This window comes from Sus scrofa, chromosome 11 (assembly GCF_054392235.1).
Source record: "Sus scrofa isolate SSC_HxYL_T2T_F1_AM1 chromosome 11, Sscrofa_HxYL_maternal_Yorkshire_Landrace_v2.0, whole genome shotgun sequence".
Classification (NCBI taxonomy): domain Eukaryota; kingdom Metazoa; phylum Chordata; class Mammalia; order Artiodactyla; family Suidae; genus Sus; species Sus scrofa.
The window spans coordinates 74,301,797-74,329,628 of NC_139393.1; the positions used below are offsets into that span (position 1 = coordinate 74,301,797).

General features: G+C 44.3%; 1 long non-coding RNA gene and 1 other non-coding gene across 2 annotated transcripts in view; both read left to right on the forward strand.

The window, feature by feature from the left end:
* Nucleotides 1-5,913: 5,913 nt before the first annotated feature.
* LOC102159417 (uncharacterized) overlaps nucleotides 5,914-27,832 on the forward strand; it is a 54,787-nt gene continuing 32,868 nt past the window's right edge. The window contains exons 1-3 of the long non-coding RNA XR_002336732.2: nucleotides 5,914-6,093; nucleotides 12,018-12,135; nucleotides 15,567-15,690. This is a non-coding gene — a long non-coding RNA (uncharacterized LOC102159417). The remainder of the gene's footprint in view (nucleotides 6,094-12,017; nucleotides 12,136-15,566; nucleotides 15,691-27,832) is intronic.
* LOC146398685 (U6 spliceosomal RNA) lies at nucleotides 23,789-23,895 on the forward strand. The gene has a single exon (XR_014820130.1). It is a non-coding gene; the product is annotated as a U6 spliceosomal RNA (small nuclear RNA).

Consider the following 27,832-nt stretch of genomic DNA (forward strand, 5'->3'; position numbering starts at 1 on the left):
CACTGTCAAGTTCTGAGAATTCTTTTTACATTATAGGTATACGATCTTTGTCAGAGTTCCCATCATGGCTCAGCAGTAATGAACCCAACTAGTATCCATGAGGACGTGGGTTTGATCCTAGGCCTCGTTCAATGGGTTAAGGATCCAGTGTTGCCAGAAGCTGTGGTATAGGTCGCAGACATGGCTTGGATCCATTGTTGCTGTGGCTGTGGTGTAGGCGAGCCACTGCAACTCTGACTCGACCCCTTGCCTGGGAACTTCCATCCATATGCCGAGGGTGCAGCCCTAAAAAGACCAAAAAAAAAAAAAAAAAAACTTTGTCAGAGGGAGTTCCCACTGTAGCACAATGGGTTAAGAATCAGACTGCAAAGCTTAAGAATCTGACTGCAGAGGCCTAAGATAGAACCCTGGTCCCAGCACAGTGTATTAAAGGATTTGGTATTGCCACAGCTGTGGCCTAGGGCTGTAGCTTGAATTCAGTCCCCGGCCCGGGAACTTCCATATGCAGTGGTGCAGCCATTAAAAAAAAAAAAGTTTACAAGGACCTGTATATAGCATAGCGTAATCCACTCAATACTGTGAAATAAGCTATGTGGGAAAAGAATCTGAAAAGCAATGGATATGTGTATGTATAACTGCATGACTGATTTACATTGCTGTACAGCTGAAACTAACACAACTTTGTAAGTTAGTTTTTTCTTTACAGCCATACCCACAGCATGTGGAGGTTCCCAGGCTAGGGGTCAACTTAGAGCTGCAGCTGCCGGCCTACGCCACAGCCACAGCAATGCCAGATCCGAGCCACATCTGCAACCTACACCGCAGCTCATGGCAACCCCAGATCCTTAACCCACTGAGTGAGGCCACAAATTGGATTCTCATCTTCATGAATACAAATTGGGCGCTTAACCTGCTGAGCTGTAACAGGAACTCCCTCCAGTACATTTTTTTAAAAAAGATCTTTGTCAGATATGTGATTTGCGAATATTTTTTTCCCCAGCTTATTTCTTCAGGGTCAAAACAGGACAGGATCTGTATGCTGAGAATCACAATATGGGAATTAAATAACTCAAAGAAGATCTATGATAAATGGAGAAGATAGATTATATTCTTGGATTGGAAGACTCAGTATCACGAAGATGACTGTTTTCCACCAAACTGATCTATAAATTCAACAGTTCCAATCAAAAATCCCAGCAAGACTTTTTTATAGATATATAGAAAATGTGATTTTAAAATTCATAATGGCAAAAGAACTAGAATAGCTAAAATCATTTTTTGAAAGAATTAAAGAGCTCTGGGTATGGCACAGTGGGTTAAGAATATGACTGCAGCAGCTTGGATTGCCGTGGAGATGTGGGTTCAATCCCTAGAGCAGTGGGTTAAAGGATCCAGCATTGCTGCAGCTGCAGCATAGGTCGCAGCTGTGGCTCAGATTGAATTCCTCACCTGGGGAACTTCCATAGGCTGCGGGTGCAGCCATTAAAAAAGAAGAAGAAGAAGAATTAAATGGGAGGAGATCCTTCACTTGATGCTAAGACGTATGATAAAGCTATAGCAGCCAACACCACGTGGAGCTGGAAGAATAGACTCACAGATCAATGGAGCAGAAAAGAGAACCCAGGAATAGATCCATGCACCAAGTCCAATTAATTTGGGGGAAAGTACAAGTCAATTCAATGGAGAGAGGAGAGTTTTCACCAAACGATGCTGGGAAATTGGACATCCATAGGCAGAAGAAGCTTGACCTAAACTTATGACTGGATATGAAAATTAATTAGAAATGGATCATGAATTTAAATGCAAAATGTAAAACTCTCACTCTTTTAGAGGAAACCCTAGGAAAAAGTCATTAGGACCTAGGGCCAGGCAGAGTTCTTAGACATGACACCCAAAGCACAAACCATAGAGGAAAAATTTAATAAATCACATCTCATCAAAATGTTTGATGAGATCTCATCTCCATTTGAGAAACCATTCTTGGAGTTCCCTTCGTGGCTCAGCGGTTTGCAAACCGGACTAGGATCCATGAAGACTTGAGTTTGATCCCTGGCCTCACTCAGTGGGTTAAGGATCCGGTGTTGCCATAATCTTTGGGGTAGGTCACAGACATGTCTCAGATCCTGCGTGGCTGTGGCTGTGGTGTAGGTCAGCATCTCTAGCTACGATTCCATCCCTAGCCTGGAAACTTCCATATGCAATGAGTATGGCCCTAAAAAGCAAAAAAAAAAAAAAAAAAAAAGAGAGAGAGAGAGAGAGAAACCATTCTTCCCTCTCAAGATATGGAAGCTCCTGTTTTTTTTTAAATGATCCCATCTCCATAGCTCCCCTAAGCTGGGCCAGTTGAAATAATTTGTCTCCTGGTCATTGGAATTAGTGGAAACATGAATATAATGTAAGACAAACCAACTGGAACATCCCTGAGATCTTTCCTCCTGTGGCCTGGGGCAGAGGGCCCCATTTCTTCTCTAACCATGGGTTAGGCACCCAAGGGGGTCAGTGGCCCCGTGAGATGGCAGGTGAGATGGGAAAGAAGGATGCCAGCATGCCAAAAAAGCAGTGACAAGCCTTGCCTCCCCTCCTCTCCTCCTTCTCCTCCTTTCTTTTTCTTCTTTTTGGCTTTTTAGGGCCGCATCTGTGGCATATGGAAGTTCCCAGGCTAGACTTTGAATCAGAGCTGCAGCTCCAAGCCTACACCACAGCCACAGCAACACCAGCTGTGTCTGACCCACACCACAGCTCATGGCAACACTGGATCCTTAACCCACTGATTGAGACCAGGCATTGAACCCACATCCTCATGAATATGAGTCGATGTTGTCACTCGCTGCCACAATGGGCACTCCCTTGCCTGTTCTTTCATCGATGTCCCCACTCATCCCAGAGCTGGGGGGAAGAATATCCCAGCATGCCTGTAACACACAAGTGCAGAAGCACTGCCCTGGCCAGCAAATTACCCTTTTTTGTATAGGTTGTTTGGTTTGGGTTGCAGTCAAAGGAATTCTGATTACTTTGGGAGTGAGCTAGTTTGTGGATGCAGGACTATCTGATTTCAAAGCCTGGGCTTTTTACCACTCTATGCCACACTGCCTCTAACATGGCTGCGCCAATCTTGTTGAAATTACACTTTCTAGAGATAGTTCCTCCTTCTCTTGGAAACTTTCCCTTTTGGGGGGATCATCACTGGTACGTCTGTCCTGGTTTCCACTATCTTTTCATCTACAGTGAACGCTCTGTGAGTAAAGAGTATTGAGCTTCAACTACTAATTGTTGAGTGTCTACACTGTGCCAGCAAGTAAGCTTTCTGGCACTTTTTCATATAATACTCAGTAATCCCACAATGTCAGTTTTTGCATTTCACCAATGAGGAAACGGAGACTCCATGAAAGTAAGGAATTAGCCAAAGGTACTTTTCATCTCTTGGATGCTAGTGTGTTCCCTGGGATCTCTGCCCTTAATAAACTCCAAGCATTCGTGGACTCTCTGGTGCCTTTGTTTTCTTTTCTCTTAATTTAAAAAACTCATATAATGTTAATGGGAATGCAAAGTGGTTCAACCACATAGGAAAATAGTTTTATGATGTCTCAAAAAGTTAAACATAGAATAACCATATGACCCAGAAATTCCACTTTTATGTATATACCCCAAAGAGTTGAAAGCAGGTACTCAGCAGGTAATCAAGCAAATACCTGTGCACGCATGTTCACAGCAACTCTATGCCCAGGAGCCAAAAGGTGGAAACATCCCAAATGTCCATCAGTAGATGAATGGATAAACCACTTGTGGCATATCCCTTGAAGGGAATATTATTCAGCCGTGAAAAAGAATGAGGAGCTGATATAAGCTACAATGTAGATCAACCTCAAAAACATTAAGCTATGTGAAAGAAGTCAAATACAAATAGATAACATAGTATAATTTCATTTATATGAAAAGCCTAACATAGTTAAATCCATACTGATAGCATGCAGACTGGTGGTTGTTAGAGGCTAGAAGGAGGATAAGAGTTGGGAGAAACTGCTTAATGCATGCAGTTTTATTTTGGAGGGATGGTCATATTTAGGAATTAGATTGAAGTATGAAATGTTTCATTTCTTGTTATATGAATTTCACCTGAATGAGATTTGAAACATTCTTCTATATATCATTGCATGCACATGTGTGAAATGCACATACTAGATACTGTGACACTTAATTTTCCTTGGTTGGGCTAAGCCACGCCCAGACAGCTGGTAAACGTCATTTCTGGGTGTGTCTGGGAGGGTGTCTCTGGATGGGACCATCACTTGAATTAGCAGACTGAGAAGAGAAGGTTGCCCTCCCCAAAGAGGGTGGGCATTGTCCAGCCCACTGAGGGTCTGAATAGAACAAAAAGGCAGAAACGTGAGATTCTGCCTTGCCTGACCTGGGACGTCCATCCTTTCCCACCCTGGACCCTGGGGCTCCTGGTTCTCAGGCTTTCAGTCTTGGACTGAATCACACCAGCAGCTTTCCTGGGTCTTCAGGTTGCAGACGGCAGATCGTGGCCCGAGCCTCCGTGATGCTGTAAGTCAATGCCTACATTAAGGAAATAATTAAGCCCATTGATTTTGTTTGTCTAGAGAACCCAGACTAATATGTACACATGTTCTTTTTCTTTGTGTTCTGTTTGTTGGATGCAAACTTCCTTTTTTTTCAGCTTGGCTTCTCTCCTCTCTCCTCCTCCTTGTGTTCTCATCAGTTGTTTCCCACACAATTAACACAGTAACTCATGTTAATACTATTTCTTTACAAAGTATGGGAGACTTACGTGTGTCTACCTAGACATACACAAAGGGTTTTAGTTGTTTTCTAGAATGGGATCCTACGATATATGCCTTTACATCTTGCTTTTCTTCCCCACCAGAAATTCCTATGACGTAGAAATAGATCCAAGTGCTGGTGTAACTCTAATTTTTTTTTTTTTAATTTTTCAAAGCATTCTGGGGCCACGCACACAGCATGTGGAAGTTCCTAGGCCAGGGAGCGAACCCTCACCTCGCAGCAACCCACACCACGGAAGTGACAGTGCCAGGTCCTTAATCCTCTGTGCCACAAGAGAACTCAGAATTTTTTTTTTATTTTTAATGGCTATTGCCCTTCTAACAAAACTGAGAGACTCCCATTCAGTGTACAAAATGTACTATGTGTCCTTATTTAGTTCTCTCCTCTTGGTTCCTCAAAAGTCCTGATTCTGTCCTTCATCTACGAAGGAGGCGCTGAAAACCCAGGATCAACGAATCACGTGCTTTTAAATTGCTTTCCCTGGAGTTCCCATCACGGCTCAGCAGTTAACAAACCCGACTAGCATCCATGAGGACGTGGGTCTGATCCCTGGCCTCGCTCAGTGGGTGAAGGATCCAGAGTTGCCGTGAGCTGTGGTGTAGGCTGGTGGCTACAGCTCCGATCGGCTCCCTAGCCTGGGAACCTCCATATGCCGCAGATGTGCCCCTAAAAATAAATAAATAGTTTTTACAATTTTGCTGAGGGGCAGACCTACACCATCTCACCAAGACCCACTTGGGATCAGTGCCGTGCATTGTACTGAAGTCGAGGAGAAGTTTGTAACTGTGCTGAGAGCAAAGCTAACTCGCCCACGTGGGGATAGGAGCCACGGCCAGGCTGGGCCCAAGCGGCAGGGATAGCTGGGGCCCAAAGATAATTAGCTTTGCAGGAAGACCCTCTCGTCTCATGGGCCGTTACTGACCAAAACCTTCTGAAGCAAATAAAACAAGCTCGTATCTGTTTTCTGCATCGAAAAGAAATCACTTTCCTCAGCCGCCTCCAACATAAGATTTAATGACGAGTTGCTGCTTTCAGAGGTTCGTCCTGCAGGTGGCAACAGCAAGAAAGAATCCCTCATTGAGTGCATTTAACTGGCCCCCAGCTGCAGCCAGTTTTCAGTTGCTGCCTGCAGGCGAGGGGGAGCGGGGACACCCCTCTTCCCTTTGCAGAGCCCGTCCAGCTTGGTCCAGCGGCTGACACGGCGCTGTGGGTCCCAGGAAGGTGCCAGGCGTTGTGACCGCTCTGTGAGTGCGTGCGTGACCTTCTGTAACGAAGACAGACCCTTCCCTGGTGAGTGGTATCCTCGAGGGTGAGAGAAAATGAGAGACAAAGCCCGGGCAGAGCCTCCCAAGGTCAAGGTGGCCTCCAATGATCCACAGGCCTCTCCTAGGGGAAGGAAAATAGGATTTTGCTATTGCCAAAGGCAGTGTGACTGACCTGGGTTCTTGGCCTTCCTTAATCAATAGACATCTATATAAGGCCCGTCGGGACGTTCAGGCCAGGCTTTATTGGAGCCCCTGCTGCCGCAGAGGGGATGGGAAGCAAGCAACACGGGTTTCCTTGCTCGCTCACTTCCTGAGAGAGAGGTGGGTGGACTCCTTCTATGTGGCGAGGGTGGGGGCAGGTGCAGGGGTCCAGCCAGAGGGATGGCTTAGGTGGATTGCCCATCTCTTTGGTGTGGCATGCAGGGGGCATGCCCAGTACCCTGCTTTTGTGCTCAGCTCTTCAGAAGTGGCAGCAGGGTTTTCAGTCTTTTTGTATCTTGTTGCCCATAATTTGGATCAACTGTGTGTGCATGCAGTTATTTTTAGTCCCTTATAGTTTCTTGGTATTTTTTTTTTTTTTTTGTCTTTTGTCTTTTGTCTTTTGAGGGCTGCATCCGAGGCATATGAAGGTTCCCAGGCTAGGGGTCTAATTGGAGCTGCTGTTGCCAGCCTAACCACAGCCACAGCCACAGCCACGCGGGATCCAAGCCATGTGTGCGACCTACACCACAGCTCACAGCAATGCCAGATCCTTAACCCACTGAGCGAAGCCAGGGATCAAACCCGCAACCTCATGGTTTCTAGTTGGATTCGTTTCTGCTTCGCCACAACGGGAACTCCCAGCTTCTTTATATTTTGTTGCTCAAAGAGACACTTGTCCAGGTGCAAGCATTACAACAAAGGGTTCAAAGTCCCAACCTATCTCAGGAGGAGAGTAACTACAATTTTCCCAGAACTTCCAGATTTTGTGGCATTTGAAAGTTATACAGTTCAAGGAGGGCTCTTTAAACACACACACACAAATATATATTACTTTTGCAAATTTTACAAAAATTGATGAGCAAGAGAACCTATCACTAGGGGCTTTGGAAGGAGCTCAGGCTGATAAGGAAAGCTGAAGCTTCAGCTCTGTTCGCTTAAGAGTAAATCCACCTCTGCTTTTGAGGACCTACTACGTGCTCTCTCATTGAGCCATCCCAACAATCTTGTAAGGTAAGTGCTCTTACCTCTGTATATTCAGGAGGCTGAGAAAAATAACCACTTTTTTTCTCTCTTTATATTTTTTGTAGTATTTGAATTTTCTATGTAATATGTATTTTCTTTTGTATCCTAAACAACAGTGAAGTCATTTTCATTTTGGAAAAATATGAAAAAGAAAGAAACCGGCCTTCAGCCTCTGTGTACTGGGTTTAACGCTATTTCACCAGCATGTGGTAGAAAGCCTGGTGTTCCGTAGATCTTCAGTAATAGTTGTCATATATTCAAACCCAGACTAAGTTTGCTTGGAAGTTCACATGCTTTGCATACTCAAGTGGTCTCTAAGGGGCTCAGTGCCAGGCGGGGGGAGAGGGCAGACCCCCTCATGGAGGCCAGGTCTGTACACAAAAACTCATGATCCTGGAGAACTCAGGAAGGCTCTTTGCTCCCAAATTCTCAACCTCCTCTCCTTCACCATCATCACCGCTGCAAAGAGAAGCCCTTGTTCTTACGTCTGGTTAGGCTTGATATTCCTTTAATAAGAGGTAGCATTATTTTGTCTCATAGTTGGAATTAAGTCTTTCAATTCTTCTGGGACGGTGACCTGAATCCCCCCCTCTTACTGCATCTGACCTCAAGACCACTTTTGAGAGAAGGCGATGTTCTAGGGATGCCATAGGCTCTACAGAACCCACCTCCTGGGAGAAGAGGGCACCACCTCCACGAGATTCTAGAAGATCTGATTGTGCCGTGGAGAGGAAAGATCGAACATGTTCTCAAGATATTGGACTGAGACTCCCTGTTGTCTATGTCTGCGTCCATCCGGAGGATTTTAAAACCTTCCTTGTTCAGTCTCCGCACCAATCCGTTCTGATCCCCTATTCACCACACTAGTGAAGGAGGGATTTCCCCACCCTGAATAGTGTGTGATCACTGAACACACAACACCAACCCCGGACAGAAGAGATGGACTGCAGTTTATTAGTCACACACACTCACAGCCCAGGGGAGCCCGCACACCATTCAGGGCCACACGGGATTGACCTTGGGAGCCGTGAGGGGCAGACTTTGTAGTCACAAGAGGGTGAGGTGCCCTTTGGTTCCCACAGGAAAATGTGATTGGCTTGTTTGGTTAAAGGGAGGAGTCTTGTTTGAATAAAGGATGTGATTGGCTTCTTTGGATAAAGGGAGGAGCCTTTCCCACTGGATGGGGAGCCTATCCTGCAAGAGCAGAAGAGTTAATGGCCAAACCTTTGGCCCCATGAGGCTCAAAGATACTAAGACAGCATATGGAATTTCAGGCCTTACAACAGCAAAAGCTTGTTAAATTTATCCCTGAGGGTTTTTCCTTATTTGCTCATACCATAAATGAGGTTTTTCTCTACCATTATGTTCTGTAACTAAACAATACTTTTTAAAATTTAACACAGGCAGCAGAGTGAGGTGGCTGCCATTCAGAGATGTGAAGACAAAAAAACCCCTCAATTTTCCAACTGAAAAGTCAGGGAAGATATTTACAGAGCAATTTAGGACCAAGCATCACCATTCCGAGGGCAGCCACCCTGTCAAGCGGTTACGCTTTGAAAGGGGGAGAGCAACACCGAGAACAGGGAAGGCTACCATTAAAAATCATTCATTTCAAGGATCATTAAAAATGGACAATTCAATTTGCATCTCAAAGGTAGACTCAGAGAAAAGATACATTTGTCCATGTGACTAATGGGGGAAATTTGATGGTGCAAATTGCTATCTTTAATCTTAACGGAAAATACAACATGTAACAACAATGTATAAAGCAAGGGACAAAAAAGGTTTTAAAGCAAGGATATTAGTGATTTATCAAAGATAGAAAGAAGGCAGTGAAACTGTGTCCCTCAAAAGGAACTTCACCTTATTTTAAAAATCCATAAATAGCAAAAGTAAGGTCTCATTCATTTATTATTCAGCGGCCACTTGCTGAGTGCCTACTGTGAACCAGGATCCTTTCTAGAAGCTGGCACACACAGGCTTGACTTGCCCACAGGCAAGTTGCCCTCACCTCGCCCACAGGTTTACAGGGATGATGGACAAGCAACCAAGGTTGTACCAGGTGCCACAGGGCACTATCCAAGCTACGTGAGGAGGCAAAGAAGGGCACCTACCCCAGAGTAAGAAAGAAAAGGCATCTCCGGGGTGTAATAGCAGCTCTGCTGGGAGTTCCTGTCATGGCTCGGTGGATCATGAATCCAACTAGGAACCATGAGATTGCGGGTTCGATCCCTGACCTTGCTCAGTCGGTTAAGGATCTCCATATGCCACAAGAGCGGCCCTAGAAAAGGCAAAAAAAAAAAAAAAAAAAAAAAAAAAAAGGAGAAGCTCTGCTGAGCTCCACAGTATGGGGCTAAATGCAGACGCAGCAAGACAGATCAAGTGGACAGAGCCAGCTGACATCCGGTTATAGAAAGAACATCTCAGCAAAGTAAAACACACAATGCTGTGATGTAGCGCCACATGCAAGTTACGACATGGACCAATTCCTCTAAAAAGGAGGAGTCACTGAGTGACTTTAAAAACCAAGTGCAAGGAGTTCCCTCGTGGCACAGCAGGTTAAGGATCCAGCATTGTCGCTGCAGCAGCCTGGGTTCAATCCGTGTTTACACATGCTGTGGGTCCATCCAAAAAAAAAAAAAGTGCAAGGATTTAATGGATTTGGGATTATGTCCAAAGACTCAGTTAAGGAAACAAGGCAAACTAAAATGAATGCCCGTGCCAGTGCAAGAAAGGCAGGAGTTTTAATAAGGAGCCTGACAAAATAGACTTTAGACAAAAGCCAGAGGAGAGAGCCACGGGCACGTCACAATGAGAAAAGGCACGGCGAGTAACGAAAACACAGCGATAGTCATTGTTCTATTTCCTAACAACAAAATACATCAATGAAAAGGTGACAGTTACCAAAAAGAAATAAATGAAAGTCTATTAGGATTCCTTAGTACCGTGCTTCAGAATGAGGTAGATCAAATACACACACACAAATTGGTTTTTAAAAATCAGAGCTGAGCAGCATCACTGATAGGATGGAGTAGGAGTTTTAGAGAGTTGGATGGAAAATTAGAGAGCCTACCTTTGTGTGTGTGTGTCTCTCTTTTCAGGGCCGCACCCACGGCATATGCAGATTCCCAGGCTAAGGATCCATTTGGAGCTACAGCTGCTGGCCTACGCCAGAGCCACAGCAACTCGGGATCCTAGCCGCATCTTCGACCTACACCACAGCTCACGGCAACGCCGGATCCTTAACCCAATGAGCAAAGCCAGGGATCGAACCTGAAACCTCATGGTTCCTAGTCAGGTTCGTTTCCGCTGGGCCAAGATGGGAACTCCGAGCCTACTTTTTAAAAATGTACATGACTCTTACACTCCAAATAATCAATTGAGAAGTTTCAAGTAAATAAAAAGACAGTATAGATGGCACATAGGTAGATAAAATTAGAGGTATAATAGCAACATTTAGATGGTGTTTAATACGGGACAGGCTCTGTTGTCTGTGTGCTTACAAATACCAGCTCATTGCATTTTCAGTAAATGAAACCTTATGAAGTCCGTATGGTTTTTATCCTCATCTTACAGGTGAGAAACCCGAAGCAGGGAGAAGGTAACTGGCCAAAGTCCTTGCTAGGAAGTGATGTACACAGAGGCAGCTGCCTAGTTCACCGTTCTTTACTCTGTGACCCCCACAACCCTAGGGGCCATGTCTGTGCGATTCTTCCCACTGTTTCTCTTCCAGCTACTTCAACCTACACGGATCCGGAGGCTTGACTTGGTTTCGCAGTGGAGCCCACTCAAGCCAGGCGGGGCGGGGCTCGAGGGTGCAGCCCAGATGGGCAGCCTGGTACCTGCATCTAGGAACTGGCGGTTCCGATCTTTATGTACGATTAAGAGCGGTCCCAGAATCCTTCTCATACTTGCTGCTTTTGCATATGTTACCCAGTAACCAGAGGAACCTTAACTCATACCTCACCGCATTTGAGAACACTCGCCATGGGAGCGCTGGCGTCTCAGAAAATTCACAGAAATTAATAGCATCCTGTTTTAAAAGACACAAACTCCACCCACCAAAATTCATGAGTACAAAATGTTATTTAGAATAGGCATCTCTACATTTATGAAGGGGGCAAAAGGAAGATGTAAAAGCCATCGCATAAAGGATTTAGAAAAGTAACATATTAAGCAATTAGGCATTGTTCAACAGAATAGCATTGAACAAATTTGAAGGAAAAAAACTTAAACTGATGATGATATTCCTCAAAAGGTTCACCAAAATAATAAAGCATTGAATCAACTTTAAAAATTAAAAAACAGGACCTCCCCTGGTGGTGCAACCGGATCTGAGGTGTCTCTGCAGCACCCGGATGCAGGTTCGATCCCCAGCCCGGCACAGTGGGTTGGGCCATCCTGTGTTGCCGAGCTACAGCGTAGGTTGCAATTGTGCCTTGGATCTGATCCCTGGCGCGGGAACTTCAACATGCTGCAGGTGCGTCCATGAAAAGGGAAAAAAAAATTTAAAGACAGAAAAAAGCTAAATTAGAAAGCTCTTAGTTCCATAAGAGGAGGGAATTTGCGTAAAATAAGACCACACCTGTGTCATATAAATTCATGGGCTTAGTTGTGTTTATAGGCTTAAATTACACATTTATTAAATCTGTGTATGGCTAAGCCACTCTATCTTTGCTTCTTACCAGCTAATCCCTTTGCTTTTTTTTTTTTTTTTTTTTTAAGTGCCAGTTAAAGGAAGCTGCCAGGAGTTACAAATCAGAGCCCTCAGATCTCAGAGGATGGAAACAGCTCACCCACGGTCAGACTCGGGGGCACAAGCAGCTGCCGTCAGTCTTTTGAGGTGAGTGGGCACTTAGGTACCACAGCCCACGCCACTGTCCTCAGCGCTGTGCACGGGGACCCTTGCTGCTGCAGCCCACTCTCCATATTCAAAGTCCGCCCCACCCCTTAGTGTGGGCACTCCTGGGGTGTCTGCTAAGTGCAGGAATCCCCAAACCACCACTCTGGCCTAAACCTGACCCACTCTCTCCCCAACCTTTGTCATTCCAGCCCATCGCCCCGCAAAGCCTAGGGCTTACACAGCCCAAGGGGGTGGGGATTTTCCACTGGGTGCCTGGTAGTTCTGCCTTTGGCTCAGCATCCCCTAAACCATTAATGAACCCCTGAAGCAATGAGAGGCAGACTCTTGCTTCCTTGGAAGAGAGAAGAGAGAAAATACAGCCCCAAGAGACAGACACAAATTAAAATCTATCCCAACTGGTCCCTGGGTCCCTCTGGCTTGCAGGGAGGATTCATCAGCTCCTTGATCGAGAACTGGTTGTGGTGTGAGCCTGTGAGCCTGTGAGCCTGGCTCGTTTGGGCCTCCACTGAAGAGTATGTGCAAAGAAGGGAGAGGAGTTCCTGTCCTGGCACAGCAGAAACGAATCCGACTAGGAACCGTGAGGTTTTGGGTTCGATCCCTGGCCTCGCTCAGTGGGTTAAGGATCCGGTGTTGCCATGCGCTTTGGTGTAGGTCGCAGGCACGGTTGGATCTGGCATTGCTGTGTCTGTTGCGTAGGCCAGAAGCTGTAGCTCCGATTCGACCCCTGGCTTGGGAACCTCCATATGCCGTTAATGCAGCCTTTACAAAAAGCAGAAAAAAAAAAAAAAAAGAAGGGAAAGGAATAGGCCTCGACAGCATGGCTACTCTTCTCACATGTTCTCTGCAAGAAGGAAAATACAATTTTTATTTATTTATTTGGTTGTTTATTTTTGGCCCCAGTGTGCAGCGGCTTGATGTGGGATCTCAGTTCTCAGACCAGGAATTGAACCCAGGCTGTAGGGGTGAAAGCACCCAACCCGAACCACTAGAGTAGCAGGGAACTCCTCAGGAAAATAGAATTTTTTGGAGACTGGGTGGAGTTCCCTGGTGGCCTATCAGGTTAAGGGTCTTGTGTTGTTTCTGCTGTGGATAGGGTGACTACTGTAGTGTGGGTTTGATCCATGGCTCTGGGAATTTCTGTATGTCAAGGGCTCAGCCCCCCAAAAAGAGGGTAGGAAATATTGTACCTATAGAAAGAGAAACCTGTTTTTTCTATTTTCTGAAAAAAATGAGGATATTCCAAACAATGTCCATGTAATAGTTAACGGTGACAATTGCTGAAGAGTGGGAGCTTTATGATTCTTCTCTGAAGACATTGTTTTATTTATTTATTTTGTCTTTTTTTTTTTTTTTTTTTTTTTTTTTTTTTTAGGGCCGCACCCATGGCATATGGAGGTTCCCAGGCTAGGGGTTGAATCGGAGCTGTAGCTGCTGGCCAACACCACAGCTCATAGTCACGCTGGATCCTTAACCTACTGAGCGAGGCCAGGGATAGAACCTGCATCCTCATGGATACTAGTTTGTTAACTGCTGAGCCATGACGGGAACTCCCATCAATAATTTTTCCTAATAGCCTGTAGACTAAGGGCTAACTCGTTTTCGTGGCCTGTCCTTTTCTAAGCACAGTCCAGGCATTAACATTTTAATCCTCATAAAAGGGGATTATTACTATCCCTTTCTTTGAGATGAAAATGGGCCCAGGAAAGTTTTTTTTTCCTCTTTTTTGGCTGCCCCACAGCACCTGGAGTTCCCAGGCCCGGGATAAGAGCCAAGCCACACTTGTGACCTTAGCTGCACCTGCGGCAGTGCTGAATCCTTAACCCACTGTGCTGAGCTGGGGATCGAACCTGTGTCCCAGCTGCCACCTACCCCGTTGTGCCACAGCGAGAACTCCCCAGAAAAGTTAAAATTCTTGCTTAAGGTCACATAACTACTCCATGGCGAAGCTGGGACTTGAACACAAGAATTATAGCTCCAGTTATTTCCCATTTCTATTTTTTTTTAAGTGATACAAGCCTATTTGTTAAAGGAAATCAAAACAAAATGACCCCATAATGAAAAGCTGCTTCTTTGCCTGTCCCTATGATTATAGACCAGCATAATAAACCACATTACCACTTCAAGGGTAGATTCCCAGTAATCTCCATAATTCAGCATCTCCCTGGGGCTTTTCCCCCCTAATATCCCAGGGGGCAGATACTCGACTTCTACCAGCCAGCGTGGAACCGCAGCAACCTCCCCGCCTCCTGGTGGGCGTGGCCATCGCCTCTTCCGCAAGGTCTGCGGCTCAGCCTTGGCTGGGGAGGGGTCTCCCTTTCAGGCGTCTTCCTTTTGCAGATGCCCTGCTTGGGCCCTGGAGGTACTTTCTTGTATTCTTTAGGGTCTCTTTACCTCTCAGCAGGTAATCCCCCATTTTAGTTAATAATTCTTCTTCTGTTGTTTTTTGTTTGTTTGTTTCTTGCCTTTTCTAGGGCCGCACCCCCGGCATATGGAGGTTCCCAGGCTAAGGGTTGAATCAGAGCTACAGCTGCGAGCCTACACCCCAGTCACAGCAACACAGGCTCAGAGCGTGTCTGCGACCTACACCACAGCTCAGGGCAACGCTGGATCCCTAACCCACTGAGCGAGACCAGGGATCGAACCTGCCACCTCATGATTCCTGGTCAGATTCGTTTCTGCTGCACCACGACAGGAACTCCAGGTAATACGTCTGTATATTAAACTCTCCCAGTTTGGATGACTGTGTGGTTTCTATCTCCTGATTGGACCCAGCTATTCTCATAATTTATAATAAAGGCAACCATTGTTGAGTGTTTTTGACATGGGAGATGCCTGGTGAAGCATGTCTTGGAAACATTATTTGATTTAATCATGCAGCTAGTGCTGTAATGTCGATGTCATCATCTGCATTTTCAGAGGAGGAAGTGCACGTTCAACGTTGCTTAGGGAAGAAGAGACAAGCCTGGTCTAATGGACTCAAAGCATATGCTCTAAACCAAAATCCCATTAAGGAAACAATGCATTGTGACCTACCTAAGGCATAGGTGACAACACACCCGTAACTAGTCTGCTTTGCACAGAGATGAACCGACCACATCCATCCACAGCTGAAACCACAAGCTTTCTTCGAAAACCCATAAATAACTAAAATTGCCTTCCCATTTAAGTATGTCCATCTGCTCCAGGGCAAACTGGCTTCCTTGATGGTTTTCAGCTGATCAGCTTGCCCAAAGACCAAATATTAAGGGCAATCGCTTGTCCACAGTCAGTCTGCAATTTTTGTTTATAAACGTTGCCCTGACTTTGTTCGGTGACATTTGATTTATAGCTGATTGATCTTCCTTGTATGCAAGTTCAGTCTCAGCTGCGCTTTTAACTAAGCTCATTCCTCTGAATTATCCTCTTGACAGTTCTTCCTGGAGGGCCCGCTGAGGTCTGCTGGCGTGTTCCCAGGAGCCTCGAGAAGCACACAGCTCACGTGTACACCTGATCTGGACCCCGTGAGCCCTGGCTCGCCTGTTTTTGGTCTCTCTGGTAAGTGTCATTTTGTGCCCATTGAGCTCTTTATCTTAAGCACGGATTCTACTTCCTGGCCAAGCCTGTCCTGGCTGTGTCCGTGGCCATCGTGGGGGAGACAGGGGGACAGGGGAACTGCCGGACAGGTCACAGGGTGACAGTTCCCTGGGGATGTGGCTGTGGGGGAGCTCCACCTTTGTTCTTCTCCCCCCACGGGCTGATTGGCCGCTGGTTTCCACAACAACTGTGACTCGAAGATTGTAGGTTTCAAGGCTACTGCAGACCTGCCGAGAAGGGGTGGGTGCAGAGCAGAGCCAATTAAAATGCCACAAAGATCATTGTTCTGACCAAGATTCAGCACGTTTTCTGGAATAAACACCCTTTGCATTGTTGTCAGCCTTTGGTTAATTTCCAGAGTTCTGAAAAAGTTGCTTTTGGCCATTTTCTGCTGGTGTTCTCATTGCTTTTCTGGAAGAGCAGGCTCTTCTCCCTCGTGCTAGAAGTGCTGTGATATCAAGGTTGAAATAAGCCATAAATCTGAGCCCCTCCTTTGGCCTTATTTCCAAACACATACAACAGAAAACAGCACAGAATAAAGTAGCAGGAATCCTAAGGAGGTTTTCCCGTTGTGGGATTCAGGGGAGATTTCGGAACAGGTCGATTTTTGTTATCTTTGGCTACCTTTGGAGGAGGTTAATAAATTCGACTCTGAAGTCTCTTAAATAAAAGGGCTCTCATTCAGATTGATTTGTAGAGATGGATAAACACAATTTAAAAAATCCTCTGAGTGGCAGTATATCAAGTATTTGAGCTTTCTCAAAGGACTGGCATTCATAAGCATGTGGAGTTAAAATTTATTTCTTCTCTATTCTTGAATTATGTTATCTTGATTTGTACGAGCACTTGTTAATCTCCGTAAAGTATTGCTTGTTAAATTGACTTGCTCATTAAATTGTAAGAGAAAAAGCAAGAAAAATACAAGTTGTTATCAAGTTAAAAAGTGGAGATAATACTAAGAAAACATCAGAACTTTGCAACAGAATGTAAAGATTGGGGGGATTTTGGTATATAAATACAGAAAAATTGTATAAAGGCAAGTGCAGATAATGCTAATAAACATGATTAATCTGGACAAATTATACTGCTCTAAATTATACTGCTTTATGCTTTTGGTTTAAAAAGAATTATGTCTTCTCTCTGATTTTATAGTGGTATGAAAAAAAATTAGCATATTGTAGCTGATATAAGGCCTGGGTTTATTTCCACACAGAAAGCTTAGCCGATCCAAACTTCTTAAATGTCCTTCTATTTTTCATGATCAAATAACATCGTCACTAAATGTTTAATATTACAAATGATGATCATCATTGATTTCCTCCAAAATAAATTTGGCCCTTAAACAGCTCCGGGGTTAGGCGAGCCCACCCTCTGACCCTCTGCACAGTCGAACTCTGCGTAGAAATTATAGCCAGTCCACCGTATCCCAAATTCCATATCTGCAGATCCAAACATCTGTGGATGGTGTAGTATTATAGCATTTACTACTGGAAAAATCACATGTAGAGAGTTCCTGTTATGGCTCAGTGGGTTAAGAACCTGACTAGTATCCATGAGGACACAGGTTCGATCCCTGGCCTTGTTCTGTGGGTTAAGGATCTGGCATTGCCATGAGCTGTGGTGTAGGTCGCAGATGCGGCTCAGATCCCGCGTTGCTGCGGCTGTGGTATAGGCCAGCAGCTGTAGCTCTGATTCGACCCCTAGCCTGGGAACCTCCATGTAGCACAAGTTTGGCCCTTTTTTAGCAAAAAAACAAAAAACCAAAAAAAACAAAAACAAACCACCAGGTATAAGTGGACCCAGCCGTTCAAACCCCTTGTTGTTCAAGGAAAAATTGTAATTTACTCTTAGCAATTTCACATAATGCTACAAATTATACGAATTTTGGTTTTCCATTTGCACTGTGTGTAAAATTTCAGATGCCATATTTCTCTTAGATCCATTTTTCTTTTTCTTCTCTCTCTCTTTTTTTAAACTATGCATAGGTGGCTTTTTTTCCTTTTAAGAGAATTTTTTATCCTATTGAGGTATAGTTAATTTACGGTGTCACATTAGTTTCCGGTGTACAGCACAGTGATTCAGTGTTATATATACATACTCTTTTTCAGATTCTTTTCCCTTATAGGTTATTAAAAAGTATTGACTATTGCTCCCTGCGCTGTACAGTAGGTCCTTGTTGGTTCTCTATTTTATACACAGGAGTGTGGTTCCAACCTCCTCATTTGCCCCATTCCCCCCTCCCCCTTTGGAAATCATAGCATGTTTTCAATGTCTGGGGGTCTTTTCTGTTTTGTTAATAAGTTTCTTTGTCTCCTAGGTTTTTTTTAGATTCCACATATAACTGATCTCATGTGATAATTATCTTTCTCTGTCCGGCTCACTTAGTATGGTCATCTCTAGGTCCAACTATGTTACTGCAAATGGCATTATTTCATTCTTTTTTATGGCCGAATAATACTGCATTGTGTATATGTACCACATCCTCTTTTTCCATTCGTCCATCGACGGATATTTAGGTTGCTTCCATGTCTTGGTTATTGTAAACAGTGCTGCGGGTCGGGTGGGATGGAGGGAATGCATGTGTCTTTTTGAATTAGAGTTTTCTCTGGATAGATGCCCAGGAATGGAATTTCTGGATAATACGGTAGTTCTCTTTTCCTTTGACTGAGCTCATAGCTTCAGGAAGGATGCACATGGAGCAGGCAGGAAGGGAGGGGACACCTGCCTCGCCAACCTGATCAGCTGATGATCCTGGTGATGAGTGGGGTGACAGGTGTCCTGGCCAGATCGCCCTGACATCCTACATTTTCTTCAAAAAAAACAAAACTTATTTTCATTGTCTGTACATGTTCCATCATGTAGTATTTTCATATATAGCCTTTACCCAATAAGTAGACATCATTGTTGTCATTTTCCCTATTAAGTAAGGCTAAATATGCCCTTATACATATATCTTTGACCACATCTCTGGCTATTTGCTAGAGATGGATTTTTCTTTTTTTTTTTTTTTTTTTTTTTGGCTGCACCTGCAGCACATGGAAGTTCTAGGGCCAGGGGTCAAATCCAAGCCACAGCTGTAGCAACACCAGATCCTTAACCTGCTGTGCCACAACAGGAACTTCTACAGATGGAATTTTAGAAGGTGATTATTGGACAAAGATAATGAGCTCTTAAGAGGTATAGTTTAATAATCAGACCTAAGTGTTTACCCCCGTTGACAGCTCCACCAGCACCATTTAAAACGGTCAGTTTTAACCTTGATATTGGCAAACAGCTTTACTGAGATGTAATTCACATGCATACTAAGATTCATAGAATTTGCAACCATTATTGAATTTTAGAATACTTTTGTCACTCCCCAAAGAAATCCCATGCCTTGGTCATCACCGCTCCCTCTCCCCTCCTCAAGCCTAGGAAACCACTAATCTGCTTTCAATCTAGACACATTTGCCTATGCTGGACATTCCATGTAAATGGGATGGTACACTGTGTGGCCTTTTGCATCTGGCTTCTTTTACTTATCACACTGTTTACACGTCTCATTCCTGTTGCTGCGTGTGTCAGTACTTCTTTCCTCTTTATGGTTGAATAATATTCCACTTCGTGAATGTACCACATTTCTTTTATTCATTCCTCAGTTCATAGACACATGGATAGTTTCAATTGATTTTTTTCTTTTCTTTTTTTTTGGTCTTTTTTCTAGTGCCACACCCGCAGCATGTGGAGGTTCCCAGGCTAGGGGTCTAATTGGAGCTATAGCCACTGGCCTACGCCACAGCCACAGCAATGCAGGATCTGAGCCACATCTGTGACCTACACCACAGCTCACAGCAACACTGGATCCTTAACCCACTGAGCAAGGCCAGGGATCAAACCTGCAACCTCATGGTTCCTAGTTGGATTCGTTCACCACTGAGCCATGATGGGAACTCCCTCAATTGATTTTTATGTAATTTTTTTAAAAGTCAGGGTTAGTGGTGAATAATTTATACGCAGTAAATTCACCCTATTTAGTTCTATGAGTTTTGCCAAATATGTGTGGTTCCTGAACTACACTCCCTCCCCGCACAAAGTCCCCCAGCTCCTTCACAGGCAGTACCTTCCCACCCTGAGTCGCTGGCAACCACTGATCTGTTCTCTGCTCCATGCATTTGCTTTTTTTCTAAACTGTTGTGTAAATGAACTTACACCGGAAGGAGCCGCTTGAGACTGGCTGCTTTCACCGAGGCTAATGAAAGAAAGAAATGTTATAAAAACCCAGCCTCCCAGCTTCTTGTCCCCCTCCTGGAGAATCTCGGGGCTCAGTATCCTCTGAGACCCTTCCCCACCACAGCATGTTACACCTCATGACACGAGACTCATAAAGCCCGCTGCAGTGTGCGCCCCGACAGGTGTGCAAATACTGATAAGAGAAGTCTTTCCAAACAGAAGTCCAAGGACCCTGTGGGAAATAACCCCTGAAATGTGAGAGCGACGTGTCCATCCGGCTTGGCTGTTGGTGAGCTCCTCTACCTTTCTCTATGTCTTTATGGTTTTATTTTTTATTTAGGTGATGCGTGAACAGAATTTCATGCACTGATAAGTAGAACTGTGAGCTCAGTATGAAAAACAACAGCTGCCCCACTCCTACTATCAACTTTTCACTCTAAATTTTATTGATTTTGGAGTTCCCGTCGTGGCGCAGTGGTTAACGAACCCGACTAGGAACCATGAGGTTGCGGGTTCGGTCCCTGCCCTTGCTCAGTGGGTGAATGATCTGGCGTTGCCGTGAGCTGTGGTGTAGGTTGCAGATGCGGCTCGGATCCCGCGTTGCTGTGGCTCTGGCGTAGGCCAGACCCTAGCCTGGGAACCTCCATATGCCATGGAAGCGGCCCAAGAAATAGCAAAAAGACAAAATAAATAAATAAATAAATTTTATTGATTTTATTTTATTTCATATATTTTTTTATGGCTGCACTCGAGGCACATGGAAGTTCCTGGACCAGTGCTTGAGTCTGGGCCAAAGCTGCAGCCGTGCACGCTCCTTTAAGCCATTGCTCTGGGGCCAGGGATAAAACCCATGCCTCCACAGCAACCCAAGTTGCTGCAATTGGATTCTTAACCCACTGCACCACAGCGGGAACTCCCAGGGCCCACTGTTTTAGTTCTTTAATTGATTATTTTTATTTTTCTTCATCTCTTTACCTAACACACTTACATTGATACTGCCTTCTTTGTCAACCTCAAGTGTTACCTATCGACTCCCTGCTGTGGAATAAGAGGTTTTAACACTCCCTCACTCATCTGTGCTCCTGTACCCCTAATATAGCAATAGTGTAATATTGGTCAGGACAATATCCAGTGTTACATTCCCAGGACTATATAAATGCCATTGGCACGTGAGCGATATAATATATTCTGATTATTTTCCTTTTCTATATAACTTTTTTCTTTTAACTGGAATTAATAATGATTGTTGTTTTTTGTTTGTTTTTTGTTTTTTTTAGGGCTGCACCTACAGTACATCAAAGTTCCCAGGCTAAGGGTTGAATCAGAGCTAGAGCTGCCAGCCTACACCACAGCCACAGTAACACTAGATCCAAGCCGCATCTGTGACCCACACCACAGGCACAGCAACACTAGATCCTTCACCCACTGAGCAGGGCTATGGATCGAACCAGTGTCCTCATGGATACTAGTCGGATTCATTACCACTGAGCCACAAGGGGAACTCCCATCATTTTTAAATATCCTGAGTTTTCTATATTCTTATCCCCAAACTCTCCCCAATTTATTTAAATTTCTTCTCAACATTTTAATTATTTTTTAAATTTTTTATTGTAGTTGATTTAATGTTCTATCAATTTTTGCTGCACAGCAAAGTGACCCAACCATACATATGTATATATATATACATTCTTTTTCTCACATTCTCCTCCGTCATGTTCCATCACAAGTGGCTAGATATAGTTCCCTGTGCTATACAGCGGGATCTCATTGCTTATCCATTCCAAATGCAATAGTTTGCATCTACTCACCCCAAACTCGCAGTCCATCCCATTTCCTCCCCCTTGGCAACCACAAGTCTGTTTTCCATGTCCATGAGTTTGTCTCTTTTCTGTAGACAGGTTCATCTGTGCCATATATTAGGTTCTAGATATAAGTAATATCATATGATATTTGTCTTTCTCTTTCTGACTTACTTCACTTTGTATGAGAGTCTCTAGTTCCATCCATGCTGTTGCAAATGGCATTATTTTGTTCTTTTTATGGCTGAGTAGTATTCCATTGTGTACATGTACCACATCCTTTTAATCCATTCATCCATTGATGGCCATTTAGGTTGTTTCTATGTCTTGGCTGTTGTGAATAGAGCTGCAAGGAACATGTGGGTGCATGTATCTTTTTCAATGAGAGTTTTGTCCGGATATATGCCCAGAGGTGGGGTTGCTGGGTCACATGGTAGTTCTATGGATAGTTTTCCGAGGTACCTCCATACCGTTTTCCATAGTAGTTGCACCAATTTCCATTCACACCAAGAGTGAAGGAGAGTTTCCTCAACATTTTTATATGCATTAGGTTTCTTTCTTTCTCCCTCTCTCCTCCTTTTCATCCTCCCTCCACCCACCCTCTCTTCCCTTCTTCCTTCCTCCCTTCCTCCCTTCCCTTTTAAAAGCAGGCTCATCCAGAGTCTTCTAACACACTCCCAGAAAGGCTGGCTGACCTCTGAACCAGCTGTACAATTGCCATCTTGGGATTTCTTTTCACCATCACGCTGAGAATTCCTTCGTCTTTCTCTTGTGTTGGAATCCCCATGTGTTACTATTTCTCACTTAACTCTGGTTTTGGCAGAGGGCATCATCCAGTAGCTACCTGGAAGGTACATTTTTTCAGGGCCGAAACATGTCTTGATTCTGTCCTCCTGCTTGGGTGGTGGCGGGGCTGGTGACAGTTCCAAGTGGCATGTCCTCCTCCCTTAGAAGCCTGATGGCGTTTCCTCACTGTCTCAAACTTCCAGTGTGGTTACTGCTAAGAAGTCTGCACTTCCGGTAAACTTACTCTCCCTCAGGAGGCTTGTCGTCTTCTCCTGTCCCCAGGGTTTTAAAATTTCTGGATGATGTGTCTTTGTATGAGTCCTGGGCCCTGGAAGGTACCTTTCAATCTGAAGTCTTTTTCTTTTTTTCTGAGGTATTCTTTCTTTACAATACACTCGTGGAGTTCCCATTCTGGCTCAGCAGGTTAAGAACCTGACTAGAATCCATGAAAATGCAGGTTCGATCCCTGGCCTTGCTTAATGAGTTAAGGATCCAGTGTTGCTGCAAGCTGAGGCACAGGTCACAGACACGGCTCAGAGCCCACATTGCTGTGGCTGTGGTATCGGCTGACAGCTGCAGCTCCTATTCAGCCCCTAGCCTGGGAACTTCCATATGCCACAGGTGCAGCCCTAAAAAGAGAAAAATAATAAATAAAATAGAAACAAAATATACTTGTTTGGGAGTTTCCTGGTAGCACAGCAGGTTAAGGATCCAGCATTGTCACTGCTGTGGCTGGGGTTGCTGCTGTGGTGTGGGAACGTCCACTCCAAAAAATTCCATTGCTAACCCCCCCATGCCAAGCCCCTAAGGACCACCGGTCTGCTTTCTATAAATACAGACAGGTTTTGCCTGATCCAGAACCTCACACAAGTGGATTCATGTGGTGTATTCTCCTTTGTGTCTCTGCGTGGGCACAGTGTTTCTGAGCCTGGGCCATATTGTTTGCCTGTAATCCAGCCCTTTTCTTGCTGAGCGGGATCCGTTGTGTGGATATGCCACAATTTGTTTCATGGGGGGTGCTGATACTTGAGATGTTTCCAGTTTGGGGCTGATAGGAATAGTGCTGCTGGGAACACCGACACACAAGTCCTTTTGTGGACATGTTCGAGTGATCTTGGGAGACTCTAAATGACTTTCCAATATGATTGTACCACATTTTATGGTAATTAATAGGAAAGATTACAAGCTGACCCACAAATGTCTTTTTAACTCTGCTGCGTACCTGATATTATCACCCCTGAGCTGGTTAAAAAAAAATCAGTGGTGTGCTCGCTTTGGCAGCACATATGCTAAAATTGGAAAGATACAGAAAAGATGAGCATAGCCCCTGTGCAAGGGTGACACACAAATTCATAAAGTGTTCCATGTTTTTTTTGTGATAGAGCATGATAACGTGAGAAAAAAGAATGTATACATGTATGTGTGCCTGGGTCACCTTGCTGTGGGGTAGAAAATTGGCAGAACACTGTAAACCAACTGTGATGGAAAAAATAAAATTAACAAAAATATGTTAAAAAGACAAAAAAAATCAGTGGTATAAAGAGGGTTGTGTAGAAGAATTTCTCCCTATTTTTCTTTTTCTTTCTTTCCTTTTTTTTTTTTTTTTTTTGTCTTTTTGCCATTTCTTGGGCCACTCCTGTGGCATGTGGAAGTTCCCAGGCTAGGGATCAAATCAGAGCTGTAGCCACTGGCCTACACCACAGCCACAGCAACGCCGGATCCTTAACCCACTGAGCAAGGCTAGGGATCAAACCCTCAACCTCATGGTTCCTAGTCAGATTTGTGAACCACTGCGCCACAACGGGAACTTCTCCCTAATTTTTTATTGGCAAAATTTTTTACCCATTTCAAAAAAAATTTTTTTATTTTTATTAAAGGATAGTTGAGGAGTTCCCGTCATGGCGCAGTAGTTAACGAATCCGACTAGGAACCCTGAGGTTGTGGGTTTGGTCCCTGCCTTTGCTCAGTGGGTTAATGATCCGGCGTTGCCGTGAGCTATGGTGTAGGTTGCAGACGCACCTCGGATCCCGCGTTGCTGTGGTTCTGGCGTAGGTCAGTGGCTACAGCTCCAATTCGACCCCTAGCCTGGGAACCTCCATATGCCGCAGGAGCGGCTCAAAGAAATAGCAAAAAGACAAAAAATAAAATAAAATAAAATAAATCAAAAAATAAAGGATAGTTGATTTATAATGTGTGACAACTGCTCTACAGCATAGTGAATATACATTCTTTTTTTTTTTGCTTTTTAGGGCCACACCCACACCATATGGAGGTTCCCAGGCTAGGGGTCAAATCAGAGCTACAGCTGCCATCCTTTACCACAGCCATAGCCACGTGGGATCTGAGCCATGACCTACACCTCAGCTTACAGCAGCCAGATCCTTAACCCACTGAGCAGGGCCTGGGATTGATTTGAACCCACATCCTCATGGATACTCGTTGGGTTCATAACCCACTGAGCCACAACGGGAACTCCCTTTTTTATATTCTTTTCCATCATGGTCTATCCCGGAAGATTGGATCTAGTTCCCTGTGCTATACTGTAGGGCAGTATTGCTCATCCATTCTCAGTGTGATAGCTTGCATCTCCTAACCCCAAACTCCCCACCCATCCCACTCCCTCCTCCCTCCCCCTTGGCAACCACAAATCTGTTCTAAGTGAGTCTGTTTCTGTTCTGTAGACAGGTTCATTTGTGCCATATTTTAGATTCCATAGGTAAGTGCTTTCATATGGTGTTTGTCTTTCTGTCTCTGACTGACTTCACTAAGTGGAAGAGTCTTAATGTACCTTGCCCTTCCTCCCCATCTCCATGGACACCTGGGTGCTAACAGCCCTCATCCTAAGCCTTCTCGAAAGCCCTGATGAAGCCACACACCCGGCCCACTTCTCTTCCAAAGTGTTCCAGTTTCTAAGGCAACCTTCTTCCCCTTTCCTTCCTTTCCCCTTACAAATCAGGACACCTGCCCCTCTGTTTAACTGCTCATGTCTAAGGGGTTAGAACAGGGATCTGATTAACTGGGCCTTTGCGTAAAGGACCGCTAACCCCTCAAGTGTTGATCTGAAGACTGATTCTTCCATTCCGGGAATTTTTTCTGGGTTATTTCCTCAAAGATTTTCCTCACCTTTATTTTCTTCTGGTCGAGAATTTCCGTAGCTTGGCTGTTGAGAAAACCTGGACTGGGCCTCTATTTTCTCATCTTTATTTTCTGCATCTTTGTCTTTTTGCTTTGCTTTCCAGGAAAGTCCTTCCAATTTATTAAATTTTCCGTTGTTTTTATTTATACTTTTCTCCTTTTCATTTTTAAGACCTCCTTTGTGTTCCGTAATTTTTAAAAAATGGCATCCTATCTTTGTTGAGTGCTGATTCACTGTCTTGTAAATTTCTAGGGGTGGTAAGCCACATCTCTTTACCTCTCTCTCTCTTTCTCTCTCCACAGTGTCTGTCTTCCCTAAGATGCTCTGCTGTTGGTTCATTTTCTGGCCACTCTCTTCTACATTGGGGGGCTTTTCCCCCAGTAGCTTGGGGTTGGCTTTCTGATGAGAGGGGCCCTGTAGGACTAACTGAGCGCTCCGTGTATGTGAGTGGGCTTATTTTTTTATTTGTGTTTGTTTGTTGTCTTTTTCAGGCCGCACCCATGGCATATGGAAGTCCCTGGTCTAGGGGTTGAATTGGAGCTGGAGCTGCTGGCCTACGCCACAGCCACAGCAACGCCAGATCTGAGCTTCATCCTCAACCTACACCGCAGCTCATGGCAACACCAGATCCTTAACCCACTGAGTGAGGCCAGGGATCAAACCCTCACCCTCATGGATACTAGTCGGACTCAATTCCTGGCCTGGGAACTTCCATATGTTGTGGGTGCATCCATAAAAAAAATTACATCTGTGACTCTGCTAGGTAGAATATATATATTTTTGCCCTTCACTTTTTATCTCAACCTGTTATCCTTCTGTTGACCTCAAACCCTTGTGAAAATGGCTTTTCATATTTAGCTGTGTTTACTGATAACATTTTGAAACTGTAGCCCTGGAATAGCTTTTGTAATATTTGTATGGTAGATAAAATAAGGCCCCTCTAATTTCAGTTACGCTTAGTTCCATAACCAGTTATTTAACCCAGTTTAATAGTTTATCATTGGAAAGACTTTCAGTGTTGATGTGTACATGGCTTACCAAAAAAGCATTGCGTATCATAAATGGAGAAATTGTTTTTTGGCCGCACTTGTGGCACGCATGGATTCCTGAACCAGGCATCAAACCCACACCATAGCAGTAACCTGAGCCACAGCAGTGACAACACCAGATCTTTCACCCACTCATCCACCAGGGAACTCGCCCAAGCTGTTTTTGAGATCTATGATGGCGCCCAGTAGAAAATCCAGAATGTGTCTCAGGACTATGGTTTTGGCAGATGACAGATGAGTCATCCCTGTTTCCAGGGTTTCGTAGGAGAAATTTATTATGAGGCTTATATCCTCCCTAGAGAATGATCAGTTGTTCACAAAGTGAGCTGCTGAATTATGTGACATTTAGATAGTTGACCACAGAGCCTAAATGCTTTTTGGAGATTCATGGAATCAGATTGAAATAAAGGATCTCAGGACATCTGCCAGTATAGTCTTCCCAAATCTGACTGGTCACCACAATCATGGAGGGTGGGCTTTGTTGGTGTCATTTTTTAATTTAGTTTTTTATTTTATATTGGAGTGGAGTTGATTTACAATGTGGTATTAGTTTCAGGTATGCAGCAAAGTGATTCACTTATACAACATAGATGAATTCTTATTCAGATTCTTTTCCCATATAGGTTATCACAGAATGTTGAGTAGAGTTCCCTCTGCTCTACAGTAGGTCCTTATAGACTCTCTATTTTTATATATTCAGTAGTGTGTATATGTTAATCCCAAACTCCAAATTATTCCTCCTCCCACCTTTCCTCTTTGGAAACCATAAATTCGGGGGGTTTTTTAATTTATTTTTTTGTCTTTTTAGGGCCTCACCTGAGGCATAGGAGGTTCCCAGGCTAGGGGTTGAAACGGAGCTATAGCTGCCAGCCTACACCACAGCCACAGTAATGCCAGATCCGAGCCCCATCTGCGGTCTACACCACAGCTCACGGCGATGCCAGATCCTTAACCCACTGAGTGAGGCCAGGGATCAAACCTGAGTCCTCATAGATGCTAGTCCAATTCATTTCCACTGACCTCAACGGGAACTCCCATCAGTTTGTTTTCAAAATTTGTGAGTCTATTTCTGTCTCGTAAATAAGAACATGTATATCATTTTTTAAAGATTCCATATATTAGTG